This window comes from Natrix helvetica (genome assembly GCF_964273705.1).
Source record: "Natrix helvetica genome assembly, chromosome: 1".
In the NCBI taxonomy this organism is placed as follows: Eukaryota; Metazoa; Chordata; class Lepidosauria; order Squamata; family Natricidae; genus Natrix; species Natrix helvetica.
This window is the reverse complement of record NC_138548.1, coordinates 101,388,754-101,414,394: the sequence shown is the minus strand read 5'-3', so window position 1 is coordinate 101,414,394 and position 25,641 is coordinate 101,388,754. Positions and strand designations below refer to the sequence as shown.

Sequence of the window (25,641 nt, the reverse complement as noted above, 5' to 3'; positions counted from 1 at the left end):
ATACTTTCTTTCCCTGAATTTTGCATCTGCCTTTCTTTAGTCTTATTGTTGGATTGCATCCGGTTGAAATAATCTTGACAATGAACTGTCATATTCCTTTCTGAACAAAGTATGTGGAGAACTTTACCAATTGCTTACTCAGCTGATGGGTAAATAGTTTTAGGGTTTTGCTTATGATACATGAGGTCAAAAAATTTAGAAGATGTATACCTGGTTGCCTGTCCTTGCCATTGCAGATCATTGGAGAGATCCTTTTGAGTGGGCAAGGAGCTTCAGAATGCCTTTTTGTAGTAGTTCAGAGATGAGGCCTTCTCCATGGTCTTCAACAGCATGCAATTTCTAAGGCACAAACTCTTACATCTCTTCACCCAGATCTTTTGTGTATGATATTAGATGAATATGTGCATTGCTCTCGTTATTCTTTTACTTCTATTTTTTCAATTGTTATCACTTTATACTGTTTAATTTTTCTTCTTGTATTATCTATTTTATCAATTGCTTGGTGATGTTTATATAGAACATGATATTTATATTTATATAGTATGGTTATAAACCATATAACACAAATTCAAATATACCATATTGGTTTATCTCTGAACTCTTTGAGATTTCAGGATAAAACAGGTTGGATTGCTTTTGTTGAGTTACACTATGCCAGGAAATGGTGGAGTAAAATAAATAGAGCCCTGTTAACTTGGGAGACTGTTTGACAACATTTGATACTATGGATTGTGCCTTAGTGACATACTGTATTTTCAGTGATCGTCTTCTTATCACATCATGGTAAATAATGGTGTCAGGAGGACTGTTGTGTAACCATGGCCAGCCTACAGTATATGCTTTCTGACCTTATTCAAGATCTAGAGGAAATTTCTGAGAGAGCTTATCTAGAACTTTGAAGTGAAATGTATCCAAAATGCTTAGGACATTCAATCATATTTCTACTTTTTCACTAAACTGTGGTAAAAGACTCAGCATTCCCTTGGTTAATATTGAATTACATGGGGGTGAGTAAGCTGGAATTAAATCCAGCTCTCTTGTTCAGTTGAAAACTTTGTTGGGTGAATGTAGTTAATTTGTATCGAGAATATCAAATTATTAGTCCAACGTTGTCTTTGATTCTGTTACATATCTGTCTAAATTTCTGGAGAATTATGATGGAAGTAAGGTTTACACATCCACAGTTACATTTTGTGCCCTACTTGAATTGATGGCTGTTAAGTAGTTTTCAAGCTGTTCCAATTTGTATTTTTGGTGTTTTGGCCAATATATTCATCACACAGTTCCCTTTCAAGGTAAGCAGTATCACACAAAGTGCAGAAAAAGAGTAAGAAGTAGCAAACAAAAGAAACAAGAGATGAAATAAGAGAAAAGGAAAAAAGTATCCATCTGAATCAATCTCTTTAATACCAGCCTGGTTCCTTATGTCTTTCTATCTTTGATAACCTTTCTTGGCTCCATCTCAGTGATATGTCAATGCCTATGTTGACTCTTGTTCTTTAACCTTCTATGCTCTCTCTTTTTGAGGCTCTCATCAACTCTAACCAACCCAATTTTCTTGTCTTCTTAATCTATTCACTTCCCCTTCCACTTGATCTATTCATTTTCTTCATATATTTGAACTGTGTCATCTCAAACTACTTAAACTTTGAGGAAGAAGAACTAGTATAATTTCTGGATAATGTAAAGCCAAGGAATGATTTCTTTTATACTCATATGAGACATTTAGTGCTGACTTTCACTTGACAGGATTTTGACTTTTTTAGTCCAGTATTGTCTACTTTGACTGGCAGTGTTTCCTTCAGAATTAAAGTGAAGGTTTAGCTGGACTACCTGACATTTCTTTAATTAGAGAATCAGTTGAATCCTGACCTCAGTGCATCTTCAAGTAGTTTCCAGTATTCCATCCACAAATTTAGTAGTGTGTATCTAATGAGAAGGAAAGACCCACTGGAGAAGAGCCTAATGCTGGGAAAGATGGAGGGCAAAAGAAGAAGGGGACAACAGAGAATGAGGTGCTGGATGGAGTCACCGAAGCATTAGGCATGAGCTTAAATGGACTCTGGAGGATGATAGAGGACAGGAAGGCCTGGAGGAACATTGTGCATGGGGTCACGATGGGTTGGACATGACTTTGCAACTAACAACAACAACAACCATTAATATTGATAACAATTAGCCTTTGTGCTTATATGGATTGAAGAAAAGGTTCCCTGTCTATTAAGTATTTTGCTTGGGTGGGAAATGCAGGGAGAAGGTCACCTTACAATCAATAACAGAGGGTAATCAACAAAGCTATTGTGGAAACTAAGGAACAGTCTTAGAGGTGCACAGAAATGAAAGCAATTGGTTGAAAGCTGGTGAACTTTAGCCTTCATTGGGTGTGGAAGCAAATACTTTAGCTGAGAGGCCTTTTCGAAATCCAGATCCTCAGGTGATGGAGAATCTCAGTAGACAGACGTACAGCTCCTACAGATGGCAGGAAGCAAGAAGAGAATGATGCTAGCACACTGATTGAACAAAAGCTAGAAGATCCAAGCATATTCACCTGGGAAAGAAGTAGCAGAAATCAATTGAACCTCTAACAGTCATGGTCTTGGTAGCAATCGGGTTTGTATCCAAAGATTTCTCCCAAGTTCCCTTCCCACCGATAAGATACTATGTATTATAGGCTGGCTAAAGGTATACATTCCTTGATAGCAGCAGTGTATCCATGTTTTATTGAAATTTAGAGGCCCTGTATCTAATTAGTAATGGGTCTTACTAAATAATACACCTACTACAGAATAACCACACAGAGACATACGGTGCTTAGCCCAGTTTTCTGTTTTCTCTTTCTTATGTATGTCCTTCTATATGCAATGATTTGTGAGTATGTGTGTAAGCAGATTTAATTTACATTAAAGATAATCCTTGACTTACGACTATGATTGAGATGGAAATTCTGTTCATAAGTCGTGCCAATGATTAACAGGACTGACCGAGTTTTATGACAATTTTTTGCAGCAGTCATTAAGGAAACCCATTGTCTGCCATGGGCATTTTTTTGCTGGCCATTGGAAGTAAATACTGGGTGGGTTTTTTTTGGCAAAATATGTTGCAAATCATGTTACCACAGGACTCTGCAAATGATTATAAATGCAGGCCAGTTACTGAGCCCACAAAATGCAAATCACATGACTGCAGTGGGAGAGCAGCCATTGAAATTTTTACTCCAAGTTGTAAGTACCTTTCAGGAGATTCATTATAACTAGTAACAGTTACTAAGTGACCGGTCATAAGGTTGAGGACTGTCTGTAATTATATAAATGTCTTATTTTATAGGGATTTTTAATTCTACTAATATTAAATCTTTTGTCCTGATCCTGTTTTTTCCCCTATTGTGGCCTGTATAGAGATACACATACTCAGGTACACATATTTGTTCAGATATCAATTCTTTTTATTAGTTTATAATATAAAATACAAAAATACAAAAGCTAATAATAGGAAAAATAGTGGAGGGAAAAGGGAAGAGAAAAGTGTAGAGAAGAAGGGAAAAAGAAGGAAAAGGCATTGCGTTCCAACTCCCTTTGGTGCAGAAAAATAAGTAACAAAGAACCTCAACTTTTTACTTTTACATTATAGTATAAATAGCACACATATTTGTTGAAGGGAAATATGTGCAGCATTGGATTCAGTGTGAATTGGCAGGCTCAGGTGACAATCAAAGGATGCTGGTAGTGTAGAGATTTTTTCTAATGGTGTTTATAGAGCTTTTTTGCTCTAACCTTACTTGCAGGTCAAGAATCATGTTAAATCATCCTTTTGGAACTTTAAATTGAATTCTGGAAACTGGATATTTGTTAGTATAGTAAGAACTAAAAAAAACTCTCCTCCTGTGTCAGTCTGCCTTTCTGTTTCGCTCTTTGCAAGTAACCATTTACTTGCATGTTCTTATAATTTCAAATAAGAATTTTCCTGAATTTTGCATTCTCTGTGATCACTCATAGTTCAGCTATCATTTAGCAAGCAAGCAACAAACAAACAAACCACCGCTTTGGGAAAAAAAATAGTAACATGACTGTCACTTGACTCTTGTTGGAATATCACAACTGTGCACTGGCCACTGTACAGAGCAAAGCAAACAATGTTTTGGTCTACTCCAAGGAAAATAAAATATGTAGAGGGAGCAAGAGGCCTTTTCAATTTACATTTTATTATGCATAAAATATTAATGCAACTGTTGAACAGGTAATTTATATCCTGCCAGTTGCCATTTTGGAATGTATTCTGAACCGGTCAGCAACAATGAAAAAAAAAACCCAACTGTGATTGATAATCACATTTAGACTACCTCAGTTGTAGATCTGGGATTAATCTTGTTGAAAATTGAAGGTCAGCAGTAAAGTCTGTGTAGTGTGTGCTTCAAAGGGAGCATTGAAGTGCTGTCTACTGTTATTATCCTTAAGAGGAATTTCAAAGTCTCCAGCCTAGGGTACCAAATAGAGGGATTACATTTAGAAGAACAAAGACATATGGCTAAAGCAGCAGCTTGTTTATGTTAAACAAAACCTCTTTTAATTGGCTTTTTTGTTGTTGCTGTTTTTCTCTTCTGTGAACACGGCTGAAAGTTGGGCTGCATGATTTCTCATACAGTAGTGAAGATTTATGTATCTTTAGAGCAGGGGTGTCCAAACTTGGGAAGCTTAAGACTTGTGGACTTCAACTCCCAGAATTAGCATAGCTGGCTGGGGAATCCTGGGAGTTGAAGTCCACAAGTCTTAAGCTTCCCAAGTTTGGATACCCCTGCTTTAGAGTCACCGGTACTTTAAAGGTTGTTGATTTTAAAAGGTAGGTGTCACCCAGAACAGGTAGTCTTCGACTTACGACCACGATTGAGTCCAGCATTTTTATTACAGAAACGTTTGTTATGTGAATTTTATCCCATTTTACGGTGTTTCTTGTCACGGTTGTTAAGTGAATCATTGCAGTTGTTAAATGAGTAACGTGGCTGTTAAGTGAATCTGGCTTTCCCATTGATTTTGCTTGTCAGAAGGTCACCAAAGGGGATCACATGACCCTGGGACACAGCAACGGTCATAAATGTGAGTCAGTTGCCAAGTGCCTGAATTTGGTCAGGGGAGTGCTGCAATGGTTGTAAGTGTGGAAAAATGGTCATAAACCACTTTTAAGTTCAGTGCCACTATGTATTTATTCTTATGTATTCCTTGTGTTTTAATTTGACTGTACACCGCCCCGAGTCCCTTTCGGGAGAGGGGGCAGTCTAGAAATTTAAAATAAAGTAAAAGTAAAGTAAAGGTAACTAAATGAACTGTTGTAAGTCGAGGACTACCTGTATTTCCTAGGCTTTATGGCTGAAGTAGACAATTGCTTATGTAGTGAAATCTCCACTGAGCCTTACTTTTTCTCTCAGCTTGTATTCAGGCATTTTTCTCTCAGCTTGTATTCAGGCATCGTATTGGGGTCTCAAGAGGAATGATAATTCTTTGCTCTTTGTTCAAGAATCTTCTATTTCCTGTTTCTCATCTTCGTAGGCAAATATGAAAGAGGGGCACTCTTAATGGTACATTTGATATCCTCTGATAGTCCCACAAACAAGAATGGGAGATAGACTGAGTTCTGTTCAGGAAGACCTTCTGCAACTGGATCCTGTACCTGCAGCAAATCAGATGCCGAGCTAGATTTGTCTCTTGATCTCCTGAATCTGCCTCCAAGGAAGCTAGAATGTGCTATTTCTCCTCTGCACTGAGTGAACTTTTGTACGTGGAATTTCTATTCTAGCCCTGTCACTACACATCTTGTGTGTTTTGAGTGGAGGAAGAAATTGGGGAGGCAGGAGGAAGGCTTGATTGATTTTTGAAGTGACGCTGGTCATTTGCCTGTGTAAGTCAACAACTTGTGCTTAGCCTGGATGGCTGTGCAGTTGCACAGAAGAATTTAGGAACTGATACTGATGGCAGCTCCTGAGGGTATATACAGGTAACCCTCGACTTACAACCAGAACGGAGCCCCAAATTTCATTTGTTAAGTGAGTTTTGCTCCATTTAATTGTATTATTTATTAATAACTGAATTAATAACCTGATTGTTAAGTGAATCTTGCTTCCCCATTGACTTTGCTTGCCAGAAGGTTGCAAATGGAACGATGATCCCTTGAACTCTGCGACCGTCATAAATGTGAGCCACCTGAATTTTGATCACATTAGTCACATTTTACAGTGCCGTTGTAACTTTGAATGGTCACTAAATGAACTGTTGTAAGCCGAGGACTACCTATAGCTTAACTATAAAAATAGTGAGTGAAGAATAATATTGATACAGTACACATTCTGCTAATCAAATAATGCCAATAGAATAGAATTCTTTATTGGCCAAGTCTGATTGGACACACAAGGAATTTATCTTTGGTTCACATGCTCTCAGTGTACATAAAAAGACAAGATACATTCATCAAGAATCATAAGATACAACACTTAATGATAGTCCTAGGGTACAAATAAGCAATCAGGAAACAATCAATATCAATATAAATTGTAAGGATACAAGCAACAAAGTTGCAGTCCTGCAGTCATAAGTGGGAGGAGATGGGTGATAGGAAGGATGGGAAGACTAATAGGAATAGTAATGCAGCCTTAGTCAATAGTTTGACAGTGGTGAGGGAATTATTTCTTTAGCAGAGTTATGGCATTTGAGAAAAAAACTGTTCTTGCGTCTAGTTGTTTTTGTGTGCAGTGCTCTATAGTGTCAGTATAAAATGTATAAACTAGTACTGATGTTATCAAGTTTGGGTAATGAAATGTCTGCAAGATAACAAGCTCAGACATCACCAAGGACCCCTCACTACTGAACAGTAGATACAACTAGCTATTTGGCGTAGCAAGCTATATCATATTCATATTTGCTAAAATAAAAGACAAAAACCTTTTTGAATAATTAGGGAGCCAGTTTGGTACAATGATGAAGTTGCTAGCCCCGAAAACAGGAGACTCTGAGTTCTAGGTCCCCTTAGGCATGAAAACCAGCTGGGTGACTGTAGATCAGTTCCTCAGTCCAGCCCACTTCCCAGGGTTGTTTGGCAGGGAAAATAGGCAGGTGTATTAGGTATCTCGGTTTTTTAAAAAAAACAATCTAATAATATTACAATATCTTCTCCTGTGCAGTTGAATAACAGTGTTGGAACTGCAGTAGTTTCGATTTTGCAAAAACATTTGCAACAAATGTTCAGTTAGAACAATATTTTGTTTAACAGCTTTATGCAACATTTCGTTTCAGGCAAGCAAATTTGGCAAAACAAAGTTTGCTAAATGTTAAAGCAAATTTGCATACATACAAGAAATTCAAGTTTTGCAAGGTAATGAAAGTAAATGGTTTAATTCTTTTACGAGTAGTGGAAATAATAAGCACATTAACTAGACTCTTAAAAGACATTTTATTTTCCTTTTGAAGGACAATCTTGTGGAGAGGAGTTTTCTGAAAAGCAGCATTCCATCCATGTTTCATGAGACAAGAAAGAATTTCTGGAATTCACGTCTTCCACAAACTCTCAAATAAGCATTCATAAATCATCCCCACCCTTTCGCTGGTGTTTTCCCCAACAGAGAATGCCCACTGATCACTTCCAAGCACCACTAAAAAGAGTTTCAGAATAGTATCTATATAAAGCGTGTGTGTGTGTGTGTGTGTGTGTGTGTGTGTGTGTGTGACAAAAGTAGAAAGTATAGCTCTTTTAATTAATATTATACAATGGAATTTTTAAAAGCTAACTCTGCCTTTACTCTTGCCTATCATGTGTATGCAAAAAGAAAAACAAAGTTTAATTTACAGTATTTCCTCATGGCTAATATCTCAAGATAATGCTAAATGTAGAATATCCAATTTATACATAAATTTTATTCATTTGTTTTCATTATTTTTTAAAGTTGATCCATATAAATGTGCAAGGGATTCTAGGTGAAGCTACAGTTATTTTGAGCCTATTTGTGGGAAACAATTTGAAGCACAGGATGAAAGTTAAAAGTTCTAATCAGGAAGCTTCAGAGTTCTGAGTAACAATTCATGTAGGATCTAATTGGTAGATGCATTTTTATCATTCTCAAATCCATTCCTTCTGGCATTCTCAGCTTCTAGAATTCAAAACCAGTATGGCATGCTGGTGTCTGGAGATATTGGAAACTGCAACTACCAATATATTTGGAGCACTGGCAAGACCATTATTGGTGATACTGTCGGCCTCTCCATTCGCCCATGATGTGACTGAGAGAAAGAAATGTAATTCTTTGATTCATGAAAAGCAGTTAAATCTGCAGCATATACTTTTTCCTTTGTTCCAACCAGCTTTCATTTCCGCCTCCTAAGGAAGATTTTTTTCCCCTCATATTATTTCTAACTAAAGGGGGAAAAACCCTCTTATTAATGTGCGTAAAGAATGTGGCAGGAGTTGCAATGAAGAGAAATGGGCAGCTATATAGGAGCTATGATGGCGCAGTGGTTAGAATGCAGTATTGCAGGTTAACTTTGCTCACATTGCCTGGAGTTCGATTCCTTTGATCCTGACCGGCTCAAGGTTTGCTCAGCCATCCATCCTTCTGAGATCGGTTAAATGACTCAGACTGTTTGCGGCAATATGCTGACTCTCTAAACCGCTTAGAGAGGGCTGTAAAATCTAAGTGCTAATGCTAGTGCTAGTTCCTTGTTACTATTGCCTTTTGGGAGTTGGGGAAAGGTTAAGGTGCTATTACAGGTAGTCCTTGACTTAGAACCATTCATTTAGTGTTCAAAATTACAATGACACTGAAAAAAAAATGGCACATGTGATCACCATTTGTTTATCTTTCCAGCCAGCTTTCCAACAAGAAAATCAATAGGGGAAGTTGGATTTGCTTAATGACCATGTGGTTCCCTTCCCTGCCGTCCCTTTAGCGAGGGGTGACAGGTGGGGGGGGGAGAAGCGAGGCGCGCCTCTTACCTTTCCGGGTCCGTTGCGTTCCTCACCCTTTTGTCCAGTGAATCCCCTTGTAAAATAACCTCATGAGTTCAACTCGCAAGGTTTTTTTTACAAGGGGCTTCACTGAATGAAAGGGCGAAGAACAAAACGGACCTGGAAAGGTAAGAGGCGCACCTCGCGGCCCAAAAGCACCCACTTCGCCCCAATGGTAAAGACAAGCTGCCTGGTTCCCTTTCCCGCCGTCCCTTTAGCAAGGGGTGGCAGGTTGGGGGAGGGAAGCAAGACGCACGTCCTAGCGCTACCAGAGATTGACAGCTCCGCTGCGTTTCTTGCCCTTTTGTTCATTGAAGCCCCCTGTAAAAAAAACCTTGCGAGTTGTACTCATGAGGTTTTTTTTACAAGGGGATTCACTGGATGAAAGAGTGAGGAACACAACGGACCTGGAAAGGTAAGAGGCGCCCCTCTCTTCCCCTCCACCTGCCACCCCTCGCTAAAGGGACGACAGGGAAGGGAACCACGCAGGCTGTCTTTATCATTGCTCATTGCGAAGTGGGTGGTGTTGGGCCACGAGGCGCGCCTCTTACCTTTCCAGGTCCATCACGTTCCTCGCCATTGTGTCCAGGGAAGCCCCTGGTAAAAAAAAACATCTCGTGACTTTAAGAAGTTTGATTGAACTCGTGAGAAGGGTTTTTTTTTTTTGCCAGTGGCTTCCCTGAACATAATGGCGAGGAACGTGACGGAACTGGAAAGGTAAAAAGGGCGCCTCGCTTCTCACCTGCCCCAGAAAATAATAAGCCCTCCCTCTATAATAAGCTCAAGGCCATATTTCGTGGGGCAAAAGAAAATAAGTCCCTGTCTTATTTTTGGGGAAACACGGTAATAATCCATTTTTAAACAACAAATTGAATCTTGACCACATAGAATTTATTTTCTAATCTGTGTGAATTTGAGCTTGGATCACACATTTATGTACATCCCCCCTCCCATCCCTTATTTATTTAGAGTTCTGATTATGTCCTGCCTGGACTGCAGCAGAAAAAATGAATATGCATTCCTTGAAGGACTTCAAAGGTTGCCTTAACAAAATATATCAATTCTCAGCATTTGAAGTCGCTCTTTTATCAATAAAAAGGAAAGATTGGGTAATGCAATTCTTGATCATGTAGAACCTTCCTTTTTTCTTTTCTTTAAAGTTCCAGGTTTTTTTTTAACAATATCTAAAGCATGAAGCACTGGGTCTTTTTGTGTCTGAGGAAGAGAGATATTTCCACATTTAGAGCAAGTTTAGTTCTCATTGGCAAACATTGGCAGTCTTAACAGTAATTTCACTTAGAAGTGAAAATCCTGCCCAGTTAATTTTATGAGAAAGCTAATCATTGGGCTAAATCATGTATAAAGTGATCAGCCAGCACTGATTATTTAGCACCTGCAAGTTTGGCAGCAAAGTAAGCACAAATGTTTCTTGCTTTTTTTTACAAAGAAGGAATGATGGGTCTGCCTCTTATATATCTCCTCCACTCCACCCCAATATGTTCCCTTAAGCCAATTATATTTGCTTAGTATCTTGTTCCCTTTCTTCCCCACTGCAGCTGTATTGCCAGACATCTTAAAAAGGGATTCTCACATAATATTCAGAGTGACAACCAACAAAGAGGAAGCAATAGTACAACCGGAGCTAAACTGTTGGGAATTGTCTCCTGTCACCGGTGTAAGTTCAGGACTAATGCTAATTTACTTCACACATTATCTTGGTGGTGGCTTCTCTGCCAAGAACAGAGATATATAAACAGGTGCCCATGTTATTTGGTAAAATGCTTGCTTGAAGCAGCACCCGCTTAGGTTGGTTTTTAACTGCATTTGGAAAATAACTTGAAAATAGTATTAAATTAGGCACAGACATCAGCCAGTGATATCCATGCTATCCATTTCTGCAAAGATATTTTAATTTATTCCCTCTAAATATATTCTGCTCTAGTGAAACATCTTAGTTATTTTCCTGGCAATGTGTCTAGGATACTTTTAAAAGGCGCTCTTTATGTTTCTGTTGGACAAGCTGAAGTTGACTTTATAAGGACATGACTTTTATATCCTTGTTTTCTGTGATGATGCACTCAAATTGGTGCCTGTATAAACATGCAATCAATGTGTGCTTGCTTTTTACTTCATGTGTTCAGAACTGTAACATAAAATTGAATGAATTTTCTTTTTCTTATACTTAACAGGAATAGCTATTTTGAATCAGAAAGTAATGCCTACATGTAAAATGTCCTGCTTCAGTCTTCCATTATAAGAGTGTTTGGAAACAGACAAGAAGTTTTTTGTCACATTTAACCTCTTTGGTAATGAAATGAGTAAAAACAACTACTTAATTTGGTAAACCAAAGTATTACTTATAACAAATTTAGGATATGGATTCTGAAGAACTGTTTCTTAAAATGAAAGATACATAGTGTAAAAATATATCTATATTTGTATATTATTTTATGTTTGGACTTATAGTCAGCCAGATGTTTAGACTAGTTTTGCATTTTTATCCTTCTATTGAGTTCTTTCAAGGATCTTGGATAGGCAGACGTCTGATGCTGTTAAAAATGTTGCAGATTAAGCTATTCTAAATTAAGCTGCCTTTTGCAATTGACTGATGGTAATTATATTGTTACATTTATTAGTAGCAGTAGTAGTATTGTGATAATTTATCGCACTATCCCTTGGGAGTCTTCTGACTCCAGTTGGTATTTCAAACGTCAGGTTTGTGTAGTTTAATGAAATCTAAATTAAAACTGAATACAACCACTTGATTTTTAATGATAATTGAAAGGACTTCCTGAAAGTTCCATGTTAGAGGCAAATTCAGGAAAGGTGAATTTAAAAAAAGATGGTAATCACATATGGTCCTCCAGATGTTGAGACAGCATATACATTTTATTATTACTACTAATAATAATCTCTTGATCTCTTAACATTGATGCAGATGGGCACTGTAGTCAGTAATATGTGGAGAACCATGTGTTCTCCGCTCCTGTTGTACTATTTCAGGGGTGTCAAACTCGATTTCATTGTGGACCGCATCAGGGTTGTGTTTGACCTCTGGGGCCTGGGGTGGGCATGGCCAGTTCGACATCACTTGTGTCCGGGGTGCCTGTGGCCCAAGCGCTGTGCCAGGGACAACAAGCTCCCGAGCTCTGTTTTCAGCTGCCACAGCCTCCTGCAACCCTCTGCTAGTGAAAAAGGACCCTCCCGAGTTCCTTTTTCATTGGCAGAGGGTTACAGGAGGCAGTGGCAGCCAAAAGCGGAGCTCGGGAACCCGTTTTCACTGGCAGAAGCACCGCTGGCCAGTCCATTGCTATTTCCAGGGTGGCCCTGCAGGCAAGATCTAAGCATCCCGTGGGTTGGATCCAACCCCCAGGCCTTGAGTTTGACACACCTGTACTATTTTGTACAGGCCTATAAGACATGTTACCATAACAAATTAGGCAACATGTTTTATGTTCTTATATTAAACCTTTAAAAATAGCATACAATGTATTATAATTTTAAACTATACACTAAACAGCAAGAGCAGAGACTTGTAATAGCTTTTAGAGAACCTTCTGAACTCATCCTAAAATATAAAAAACTTTTAGAAATACCTCAAGGTTTATATTTGTGTTACCAAAAACTGTGATAAACTGCAATTCCACAAAATTCCGGTTGTTATGCTCCAAAGTCAGAACAAATTTTGGTGGTTCCACCTTAGTTTTGTTGCTGCTGTTGTCCTGTTGTACAGTAAATATGTGAGTGAATACCATTTTATTTTGCTTTGATATGTAGAAATAAGGTTTCTGTTAAATAATAAAACCCAGAAGCTTGGGATGTTTTTCAAAGCTTCCAAAAATACTCTCAAATCCTGTGCCAAAGCTACTTCAGCCAAAATCCCCATAAAAAAAGAAGTTTAGCTGATGCAATTTGAATCAAGTTTACATGCCTATTCTATTAACAGGACAAGTGAATGTTCCATATAATGTAAAAAGGCAAGTTTGTATAACCTTCCTTAAATGTTTTATGTAGATGTTAAATAGCCTGGAGGAGCCTATAGGCCCGCCTTTCCAGCTGGTGTTCTCCAGATGTCTTGAACCGTAATTTCCATCATCTCCGTGCAACAGAGCATGTCTAGTTCCCTGTGTAGATTATTCATTAAATAACCAAAGAGGTCTTTAACTGATAACTGATTTAGTCTCCTTTCGGGCTCAGATTCAAGTGAGTAAAATTTCATGATGGCTAGCTGGAAGGATTAATTAAGATTCACATGACACAAAATGACAACAAAGTGGTAATGTTACCCATCTGACAAGCTTTAAGAGAGAGTCCTTGTTTAAAACAAGTATAGTGTAATGAATACTTAATGGAATCTATAGTCAGTTTCCAGGGACAATATCTGTTTCAGATATGTAAAGCCTTTCAAGTAGATAAAGTAGACTTAACGAAGCCTCATCAATTATGACACTTGCAGTTTGCTGCATTTATGGATCAGCCACTATTTTGGATATAATGTCTCATTTTTTCTGTCAACATGTATTTCCTATGTAGAGAAGGGGAAATGGGGCATTTGTTTTACCATTCCAATTTTCTTTTATGTGCGTACTTTCTCTTAGACTGAATCATTTTTGAGCTTCCAGGAGTTGATGTGTTTGTGAGGGGGGTGGAGAGGGTGGAAGGACAGACAGACTGACTCAGATGGTTTTCTTTTGTTTTGAGATTGAATTCTTGACTTGGTTGAACTGACTCTGCTTTTTCTTGTGCATCTTAAATGTGCCACCATCCAAACACTCATCATCAAGAAAATTTGATGGGAAAATGCTCTGAATGTTTTAGAATTATGCTGCTGCTTCTGTATCTACTGGTATTTAAATTAATCTCTATATAGATTTATGTGGAGTAATGCCTTTTTAAAATTATTATTATTACTTCATTGAGTTTGAGATATATATGAACCCAAGGATATTAGATAAAAGGATGTTTAGTAACATTTCAGGAAAATAAAAGGATGGAATAAAAGGATGTGAGTTTTATGTAAAGCTGTAATCTAAAGAACTCCTTCTCTCTTTGGGTGTTTGTGTGAGAGAGTTTGTTTACATGATAGAGAAAAGGCAAAAGAGCTTCTTGAATGGTTTCAACGGAACAGAGCTGAAACCTAAAGAAAAGCTGTTTTTGAAACAAAGATTGCTAGGTAAAAGTGTGAAAGTAATTCAAAAGAAGTGCCAACTACACTAGCATTTTTTTTTAAAGTAGGAGTATCCAACCTTGCAACTTTAAGACTTATGGACTTCAACTCCCAGAATTCCTCAGCCACCTCTGCTTTACAGCATGAAAGTGGTCATGTCAGGATTCATTAATTCCATTTGTGTTGGAAACTCCAAGGTGCTTCCATTTGTATTTTTTTATTTATATTTTATATAAATTTATATTTATATTTTTTATTTATATTCCATTAATTCCATTTATACCTTCTTATTGGCTGTGCTGATGGGAGTTAGGATTATCTAATATCTGGATAGCCAAACATATCTGTACTATAAACTGTAGTTGAGATTTTCCAAGTTTTAACTTCAAATGCAGAAGCTGAAATATTGATAAATGACAAATAAGAGTCAACGCTTCCAACTTCCTCCAGACCAGTGCCAGAAAATAAACCAGAACAGCATGGCAGTGTGTAAGCATTCATTCCAATTTTAATACTAGGTTAGTCTGTTCTCTTAGTTTTACGGTAATAAAACACTGATAGTCTAAATTTTTATTTGTTTTAAAAGCTTTACCTCGCCTGTCTCTTCTTCCCAATTACAGTGGCTATAATTACTGGTGGACATAACAGAAATTCTGAAATCATAATTCCGTAGCAAAATAAAACTACTGTATTTTCTGAATACAAAAAGAATTCTGATTTTTTCAGGTGATTGTACACCTTCTAGATGGAAGAAACTTATCTTTCAGCAAATCTAAGTTGGTCTCTGCATTTTAAGAAATAATTGTTTAGGTGAAAATACGCTACTTTTTTCAAGTAATTAGTTTTAAGGTAGCAACACAAAACAAATGGAAATATGGGGTTGCTGTTTTAGAAGAGAAAAGCTATGAATTTGAGCTGGAAAAGCAGAGGATAAATCCTCAATCATCATTTATTGGAAAGTGAATTTTTGGAAAAGTTTTTATACAACCAGTAGCTATTAGAATAGGAAAACAAATGAACAAATGAAGTAGAAAATCAATTGAAGCTTGGAGGAAATTCCCAATAGAGAAATAGAGATGAAGGTTTCATAACCTTTTCCCCCTTGTTAGCACTGACTGATTGTAATTATTTGCAGAACTTGTGAGCTTAAGATGAACTTTGTTTGCATATATAAGAGTGGTAGGCTGCTGAAAAAGAGATTGATTCCATGGTTTTGTTAGACTGAGGCCTAGTTTCAAAGATACAAATTTCATAGGATATGTTTCACTTGAATTATAAAAAAAATTTACGCCAACGTTTGCAGTTTAAAAACGCATCTCTATATCCTTGTATGGGATAAAAAAGACCAATAAAATTTCAGAGGCCCTTAAAAACCTCTTAAATCATGCCTGGGAAACTTCCTGATGCAGATCAGTCAGTTGTAACCATGCTGAGCCAACTGTAGAAGCCAAAATTCCACGAAAATATAAAAGCAGCTTTCTGGAAGAAGATGTAGAGATTAAACATTTACTGGGCCATGTTGGTGTCAAAACTGTCAAGAAAAGAAAAGCACATTTCAGATTGTAAAATCGTGTTTCTATTACCAGCAGAATTCACCTATGTAAAATACAGTACATGTTTGCATTAAGAGGTCCTGTAAAATATAAAGCACTCTAATGAAAAAACAATCTCAGTTTTGAAAGATTGTTGCCTGAGCATGATCGTTTTGTAAAATTGGGTGTTGAGCAAGGTTGCCTTTAATATGCAGATTATTCATGTACATACTTAGACTAACTCAGGGGTGAAATCAACTTACCTTCGCTAATGGTCCGCAAATTTGAGTATGTGTGCTCGCTTGGCTTGAATGCGCCACCTCCATGCATGCGCAGGACCTTCCGCGCAGGACCTTCCGTGCATGCACAGTGTCAAAAATGGGACGTGATGTCATCTGGCAGATGGGCAGAACCTCCCACCACCAGCGCTACTGGTTCACCTGAACCGAATAAAACCGGATGAATTTCACCACTGGACTAACTCTTGTCACTCATAATAGCTATCAGTTTAATTTGATGTTATTTCTAGGAGACGTTACTCTTCCTTACAGAAGGAGAACCTCATTTTAAAGCCTACTTTTAAGATGCCTGAATCATTAAAACTAAATATATATCATTCAAATAATAACTTGAAATTATGTATTATATATTTTAATATATACCGATATGTTTTTGTACTAAAATAAAAATAAAATTAGATGGTAAAGCATGTATATTACAACTTAAAGTATCCAAGGCACTTATTTTAGTTCCTAGCCAAGTATTTATCCTGTAAGAATAATGGGCTATTATAAGCTGATTTGAAGTCCATATATAAGCCCTTTAGCATACTTGAATTCTACTTTTCTTTTCTTTTTTAATGATTTTTATTGAATGTTTTAATCTTTAAAAACATGAAGAAGAACACCACAAGAAAAAACAAAAGACACATAACAATATAAAGTAATTATACAGCCTTCTGTATTGGCTTTCCTGTTTACCCTTTATAATTCTCCATTCTGAATTGCCAAGCAATAGGAAGGCAATGAATTCTGCTTTTCAATGATGGAGATTCCATTTTAAATTACCATAAGTAATATTCATCTTGTACAAAGATGTTCTTTCATAACTATATGCAAATATACATGAATATACACGTGCAGTGTTTTATATACACATACTTGAATGTTATTCCCACACATTGGATAGAAGAGAATGTATACACTATTAATATATAAAATGTGGAAGGTAATGGTTGTCCAGTCCTCAGACTAAGAAGTGTAAATTACAAAGAAATTAGTGACTTATTGACCCAATTCTTGATCTTAAAATAGACATTTACCCATATTCAGTAAAATGAGCTTTTGTTTAAACCAAATTTTCCATATCATATCCAGTCATATAGAAAGTATGTTTGTTTTATATATTGCATAGAATACACGTGACCTTAGATAAAATAATACAAGCACAAAAGGAATACTTGTATGTTTTCTTACGACGGAATTAGAAATGTTTACTGATAAAATGCAATTAGAAAGAAACAGTTAAGTTTAAGAGGACAGATAATATTTCTCTCCATTGTAATAGATCCATGATACTATAAAATACTTGTGGGAAGTCTCACAAGAACATTAGTATAAGGGTAGTTGTGTGTGGTGTTCCAATCCTGATATTTGCACCATAAATCTAGTTTTTGTTCCTATATTTGAATGATTACTTCTTTGTCTGAAATCAGTAGGTATGATTACTGCCAAATGATTTTACTGTCCCTCCCCCCCCAAAAGCCTAAACTTATTCTATCTCTAATGATGATATCCCGTTTTTATAATAATTTTATTAAAATTACAATTAAAAAGATGACAATTAATACACATTTAAACAAATAGAAGAAGAAAAAGAAAAAAATGCCATTTTTTTTGCCTCACCCAAAGAGTGGCTTTTAACACAATTTTCTCCACCCATTTCTTCACCAACTCTGGCCAATTCCATCACTAGTCACTTCATATTCTCTTTTTAACTAACAAATGGTCTTGAACAGCGTCATACTCAGGTGCCCTTTCCCTACTCAGTCTTCGGCTCCCATTCTATGTCTGTGGGTCTGTGAACTGCCTCATAATAGGATCTAAGCTACTTTTTATTTTCATCTTTGGGAATATGCTTTCCTTCTGCAGAAACTCCAACTCCAGCTGTTAGCCAATGTTCATGCTGCATGAGTTGATCTGTCATAGGCGAGCATTGCTGGGCTTTTGACACAGAGGATTGGTCCTCTGTTCTCCACCAGCTGCTAGCAGCCACCATTAGACTGCTATCCGTAGCTATTTCAGGAGTATCCCGACATTGTAAGGCACCACTCTCTGGTTGCCAGTGGCTACAATAGACCCCAGCACTTTTGGCCTTTCTCTTCATTCTTATTGCAGCTTGGTTTTATCTCTTGCCCACTTTTCTCCCTTTTTCTCCTTTTTTCTACCCTCATTCAAAATCAACAACCTTTCCTAAATCAAACATGCATTCCTACTTCTCTAGTAACTCTTTCTCTACTTCAGTCACTTTCTCTCAAATTTAGCTTTCCCAGGTTTGGAAACTTAATTTCTATTAGATAATTACCAACCATAGCTCTTGATCAGAAATTCGCTTGAAACAAAAGTCCCCTTCCCAAAGACTTCATATTTATTTATAGAATTGCTGAAAATAGAATGTATCATTTTCAGAATGTATTACTTCAAGCCCATATTAATAGAGCTATATTTAGCATTAATTTCACTGTCACTGGATCAGCAGCTCCTTTGTCTGGTCAAGTTCCATAGAGTTCCACTTCCCCATCTGTACATTTATAGGTGTGTTCTACTGTTTCACCTTCAACTATTTCCCCCCCCCCCAAATGCATTAGAAAATGTATAATTTTTGAGTTTACACAGATGCTTTTATTTGGAGAAATGTGGAATTCAAGGGATTCTGAACTATACAGTAGTGTATGCATATGGCAACATTCTATTCTGGATTGTGCAAAAATGGAATTCCTCTTCTATTCCCGATTATTTGGTTAATCTGAAGGAAATTCCCATTTTCTTAGAATGCCTATTTTTTTCTTGTTCTTCAGAAGCTGCTGGTCCCTGTTAAATTGTGTCTGTCTCCTTGTGAACAATTTACAAATTATTCAATCAGTTGCTTAATTTTAATTTCTTCCCTTTTCAAATGGTAGCTAAGCCTGTGTGGTGCAAACACTCCTGTTAGAGGGCACATCCAGTCAGCTGTATTTTCTTCCAATCTGTGAGCTGGCAGAAAGGTTTTATGCCAAATAGGGTGGATTGCTTCTCATGCTGACAAGTGATGCTGGACATCTTGATTTAATGCAAGACCATTAAGTTAAATTCCCCAGCTACAATTCCTCCTGTCCAGTGTCATGTTAACGGGTAAACCAATTGCATTAAACTTTTTTTTACAGATTATCTCTCTTGAAAAAATCTAAATGTTTGCTTATAAAGAACCCACATAAGACCTGGCGCAAACAGTGCAGAAATTTCTGGTCAAATATTATAGTATGCAGAGAGATGACTGTGGAAGCCAACTTTCCAGTCTCTTTTGCAACCCAAACCAAAATTGCCATTGAGGGCAGTGCCAAGCAACAGGTGTGAAGGAGGCATGGCTGCAGTGGCATTAGGTGGCAATTAGGGATTGGGTAGATCCCAATACTTGTCCATTTCATCAGCCACATCCTTGTGAAATAGCAAAAAATTCACAAGGATAGCAAATAATTGTATTGAGAAAAGAGGGAGAAGGCAACTAAAAAGTTGTGTTTCAGTTTTCAAGTAGTCTCAGCTGTGTTTTGGAGATGAGACAAAGGCAACGTCATGAGAACACGGAATGTAAAAAGGTTGCTGGCGTGCCCTGTGCTACATTTAGAGGCAGTGAGGATGAAGACTTGGAGCAGAAGAGATTTACATATATTACTCCAACTGGCTTAGAACCTGTTTAAGGAATAGATACTTTTAATATTTGGAAGGAGCTGCATAAACTATTGGATTACTTCAATGGTGAATATGTTCAAGCCTTCTCCTCTCTCATTCATAATGTCCAGAGAAACATCACTTCCCTCATCCAACATGGTCGTTGTGTTCTTGAGTGCTGTAGAATGACCTGCACAGTTAGTTGCATTTGTATCACAGCCATATGGGGGCTAGTATTTGGAAAAAGAAACATCTGAGATAAATAGAATTAGATGGGTAGAAATTTAATCAAGAACCCTCTGGTTCTTAGTCTTCAGCTGATTTTTGCAACCCCTTGGTCCTTTGCTGCTTGACTTATTTATTGCAACACATTTGTGTTGTCTCTTTTCTCTGAGTCGTCAAGGTTTCACAATCCTACTGAATGCCAACAGAATTATTTTTATAGTAAGCCGATACCTTAAAAACAGAGCTGAACTGCATAAGCAATGATGAGATGAAGCAAGACTGCCAACATAAATCTGAGTTGGTGACAAAGAGTGCTTCATTGACAAATGATAACTGCAAGGGAAATGTAGGCTATAAACTATGACATTGGTTTTGGTGAATATCACTGTTGTGTGTAGAAAGGTTGATTCTTAAAAACAGCACTTACAAATCATAGCACAACGAAATGGTTTCTCTGTAAGGCTGTTGCTCTAGTAAATCAATGTTCCTAATGGGGGTATAATACTAGAATTTTCTCTGTGATTATCCATGGTTTGAATATCTACATGCTGAGGGCACAAGATTGTTGAAGATTTTGCTAGTACTACACATGGTGTATTTGTGCCTTTGTCACTTTGTTCTTGATGAGTTCTTGCAGAAGAAAATGCAGGGTAAAGTAAAAGAGAACAAGAGGCGTAGAATTTAATAGCAGTGGATTTTTGGAGGCAATCTTTTTACTGCTGAAAGCATGAATTCACCCTCTCATCTCCTAGGAGCACATCATTAGTGGACTGTACCTTTGCAACTAATGAAGATTATGTTATTTCGTGATCAATGGAAATCTCTCTTTTTCTCTCTCTCTTTTTCTCTCTCTCTCTCTCACACACAGCTAACCAAGTAAAATCTAATTAAATTTGCTAGGTAATTACACTATAATAATGCCTAATCTTTTTATTGGCTTAATTCTATAAATGTTTTTTAAGAGTCTCTTTGCATATAAGATGACCTTACAAAAGACAAAATTCCAGATTACAAAAGCATTCAAGTGCTGCAAAGCCAGGATTGAAAAATATAAGCTATATAAGCTATTTGCCATTCATTCTCTCCGTATTTGTTTTGTTGTGTACCAGAGAACAAAATGTATATAACAAGGATATTCTGATACCTCATAGGTGTTCCATGGTTTTTATTATTATTATTATTATTATATACTTTATTCATTAAACATGAAACTCAGCCAACTGAACATTCAAAAATGCATTACAAATACCAGTGACTGGTGCTAATGGTTGATACCAGTGACTGGTGCTAATGGTTGCTGCCAGCATCCTAGGTATCAACCAAGTACCTTCTTAAAATATAAGATGTTCCGAGTACCACAGTTTTTTGCAGTTCCGCTGGTGTCATTGCAGGAAGCTGCAATTTATTGATGTGTCTTATAAAATTCTTGGACATGGTGCCAAGTGCCCCGATGGCAATGGGTATCACTGTTACATGCTTCATCCATAATTGTGTAGTTTTGATGGCCAGGTTGCGGTATTTCATGATTTTTTCCACTTCTTTTTCTTTGATTCTGGCATTTCCTGTTACCACGATGTCAATAAATTGTACGTTTTGGTTTTCGACAACTGTGATAGCTGGAGTGTTGTGTTCCAAATGACAATCCATCTGTATTTGAAAGTCCCACAAGATCTTCACCTTCTTATTTTCGATAACTTTTTCCACTTTATGTTCCCATGACTTTCTGGATACAGGTAAATCGTATTTTTTCATCATCATCATCATCATCATCATCATCATCATCATCATCATCATCAGGATTTTGTTTTCATATAGTTATGTGTATCAAACTGTTCCAATTGCTCATGTACCTTTCTCTCAGATCACTGAAGTTATTTACGAAAACATGCTTCCAATATTTGTTGGCCTGACACCAATTATTAACAGTATGATTTTACATTTCCAGGATCCTTTAAAAAGGCTTTAGGTTCATGGTGAAATGCTTGGAGCTTTTTCTACTGCTATAGACTTCTTAGTGTCTTCTAGAAGAGCCCTACAGCTCTTTGAAGAATAATCAGGAGGCCCTCAACTTGTAGATCAGTAATTGCCTGCAGATTTCTAGAAAGTTTGTGTGATGGTGTAGATTGGTGGTGCCTAGACCTGCCTTCCCCAAGTGGTATCCTCCAGAACTTCAAGTCCCAGATTTCCTACCCAATCTGGAAATTCCTAGAGTTGTAATCCCAACCCTACCGGGAGGTAGCAATTTAAAATGGCGTCTTGAACATAATTTGGGGCAGCAGTTCTCAACCTTAGCAACTTTAAAATGTCTGGAATTCAAGATGCAGGTTGGGGAATTCCGGGAGTTGAAGTCTAAATATCTTAAATTTGCTAAGATTGTGAAACGCGGAATGTGGGCCAAAGAAAATCTGTTAAAAGTTTTAATATAAATGTAAGAGTTCATGTATGGCTTAAAATTAAACGTACAGAGATTCAGTTAGTGCAGGTAGCAAGACATTAAATATTCTCAGCAGATAAAGCATTTCTGATCTAATAGATTTATTTTATTCAATGGTCATATACCAATACAGGTATATGACCATCCTCAACTTAAAACAATTCATTCTGTGATCATTCAAAGTAACAACAGCACTGAAAAAAGTCACTTAAGATCATTTTTCACACTTATGACCATTTCAGCAACCCTACAGTCACGTGTTCAAAATTCAGGAGCTTGGCAACTGACTCATATTTATGATAGTTGCGGTGTCCCAGGGTCATGTGATTACCTTTTGCGACCTTCTGACAAGCAAAGTCAATGGGGAAGCCAGATTCACTTAACAACGGTGGCAAGTAAGGTTGTAAAATGGGGCAAGACTCACTTAACAAATGTTTCACTTAACAACATAAAATTTTGGGCTCAGTTGTGGTCGTAGGTCGAGGACTGCCTGTAGTTCTACCCTTCAACAGCTGCATGATTGTGGGGAAAAAAGTCACAGCTCCCTTAATGAGGCAAACAGATTCTCTATATAAATTCTTATATAAACATTAATTAATCCAAATTAATTTCAAAGCAATGCATAGCTTTAACACATATTTCTATGTTGCCAGTAGTGACCCATAAATAGTTAAAATGTATCCACAGATTGTACATTTTTCCTTATCTTCGGAAGAGTGATACATTTAGTTTTCTTTGTATACCCCAAATCTCTGTTTTGAAGGGTAGGAATGAAAAGAAACGAGTTGAATCTATTCTATTTTCTTTTAACTGTGTGTTTTTTTTTAATGAGGGTATGCAGAGGGTATGCAGAGGTCTGGCTTGTTATCCTATTGTTGTGGAAATAAATAACTCGCCGAAGGGCTGCTGTAGCAACCTGTTCTTGAAATATTGAATACAGCTGGCAGGTTCAAAGCATGGCTGACCCACTTGGTTGGCAGGCTGCCAGAAGGCTTATATAGCTATCAAGTGTAAGACTGAGCTTTTGCACCTCTTTGCACCTGCTGCTGGAAGGCTTTTCCCACCCATGTGCAAAGCATAGATTGGGATTTGAGGGCAGCTGCTTGCGGCAGAATCTAGTTTTCTTGTCTTGCTAGGGAGATATAGCCCAGGGCACAGTGTGTGGGTGACTTCAAAGATCCTATCTATTCATTTTTTTGCCGCAATCAGATTTCAGCAACTAAAACCGTAGTTCGTGCTTCCAAATGCACAGGAAAGTACATGGTATGAACCGGATCACTTATCACTAGACCCTTCCTTTGTCAAATTACTGTGTTTCCTAACTGTTGGCGAAGTGGTAGATTCTTATCAGTGCCACAAAGGTCTTCGTGGCCTAGAAATCTTCAAATTATTCTTTGCAATTCTTAACTTCCATATCCCTTGGCAGTCCTCTTCTGTCATTTTTTGGGTAGTGCCAGTAAAAATAACCCTGATTATATGGGGAAATCATGTAAAAGTATTTTTAATTGTCCTGTACTGCCCTTTTTCCAGTCCTACCTTTTCTCCTCTGGATTTGTGCATAGCTGCACCTGTTCAGAGTGTACAGTGGTAGGTCCAACTGGCATTACGCTTTCCAAAAACATTTCCTGTCACTTGCCAAAAGTTGCCTTTCCCAATGTATGTTTTATGCAGCTGTTGTACACAGTTTTCTCTGACTCCCCAACCCAAATCGGGATAAGGATATTATGTGGTTGTGACCACCTTTATGGCTCTTCTCTTGAACCTTTATATTTGGACAATGCCTAGTAATTAAGAAAGCGATGCTCTACATGCTTAGGAAAAGAAATGACAAAGCCAAACATTTCAGGAATACCTACATATATTTATTTATCCGAAGTAGTATTTTCTTTCAGCCTCCGTATGCAAGTAACATCATCACAAACAAACGGGAGGGCCTCAATTGTATGCCAAAACTGGTAATTTTGGGGTGCCTTATCTAAGACTGCATTGTGTGTTCCCTATATATCTGTCCTTTAGAATCTAAGACCCACAGGCACAAGTATATTCCTAATCAATCCATTTATTCATTTTGATCACAAGGTGTTCATTATACAATTATAGGAGCAAGTGTTACATTTTAGCCTCACAGAAAGAGAGGCCCCTTGGGATTCCCTTTAATGGTTTGTCTAGTTTTCTTTAGTCTTTGTAATTTTTTTTCTTTTTTCAATGTTTGTATTTTAATTTTTTGAACAAAATAAAATTTAGAAATAAAAAAAACGAGCATTTAATTCTTACAGCACAGTAGAGGATGAACCATGAAGTGCTGGAGGAAAAAGTAAAATTCCAAACTATATGCTTTCTTTAATCATATGTACCAATAAAGCAGAATATTTGTAGCTCAGGGTTGAAATGAGGGGGGTCCTTGGTGCTCTCTGATCTTAGCTGTTTCCTTGCAGATGTTTCATTAAACTAGGTAATCACTGCTACCTAGTTTGGGTAATGAAATGTCTTGCAAGAAAACAACCAAGCACAGAGAACACAAGGACCTTTAATCACATGTACCGAGATAAATCACTTCATCTCATTGTGCCCTGTCAATTACCAATTGTAATAGAAGGGATCTTTATACAACCCCATTTCCTTCCAATGAACAATGGGAAGAAATTTCCCTATTTTCTTCTCTTAACTCCCTGAGAAAAAAAAGATGCTAAAAAGAACTGATGAAGAAGAGTGTTTTCTTTAATGGCCCTTGAAAGCCTAAAAGTTATCCTTGAAAATGTAACACTGTCCTTCAAATGTATCTCGCATAGACTATCTCATATGAATGATCTGCTTCACATTTGTTCGTGTCATGAATTTCAAAGTGCCAGGAGTATGTTCGAGTCAGTGGAAAGTATTTCCTAAATGCAAATCAAATCTGGAATTTTGCAACATGATTCCACCCCCAAACTGGCACTTTCCAGATGTTTTGGGCCTACAATTTCCCAAATTCCTATCTAGTTGGCCATGTTGGAAATTATTTAAACAAACAAGAAGGAGGGGGGGAATAAAAAGAGCAGTTTAAAGTTCTTTGATGTAGCAAAGCAAACTTTTTAAAAAATTGCACACAACAGAAAAGTATTAACATGCAAAAATTATTGGAAGAATTCTGTGAAGATTATACTGTATAAGGAAAACACTCTGTAAAATGTACTATTTGATCCTTTATTATCATGTTTAATTCTGCTGAGGAAGAAACCGTAAACTGGAATGCAGCATTGTTGTTTAAATTGATTTAATCACATTGGCTAAAATTATCCTTGGAAGCAATTGACAGAACTGTGGGAACAAGATTTCAATGTTTAGAAATACCCCTTGAGAGTATCAGAACTACAATCAGTGCTAATGATGTTTGCCATTTTC

General features: G+C 37.2%; 1 protein-coding gene and 1 long non-coding RNA gene across 6 annotated transcripts in view; one reads left to right on the top strand and one right to left on the bottom strand.

The window, feature by feature from the left end:
• Positions 1 to 25,641, top strand: part of TEAD1 (TEA domain transcription factor 1) — a 219,176-nt gene that overhangs the window by 50,473 nt on the left and 143,062 nt on the right. The window lies entirely within an intron of this gene.
• Positions 661 to 7,016, bottom strand: LOC309388978. Its single transcript, XR_014174872.1, has 3 exons — positions 6,924 to 7,016; positions 4,337 to 4,472; positions 661 to 2,469 (listed from the first exon to the last, which is right to left on the bottom strand). It is a non-coding gene; the product is annotated as an uncharacterized lncRNA (long non-coding RNA).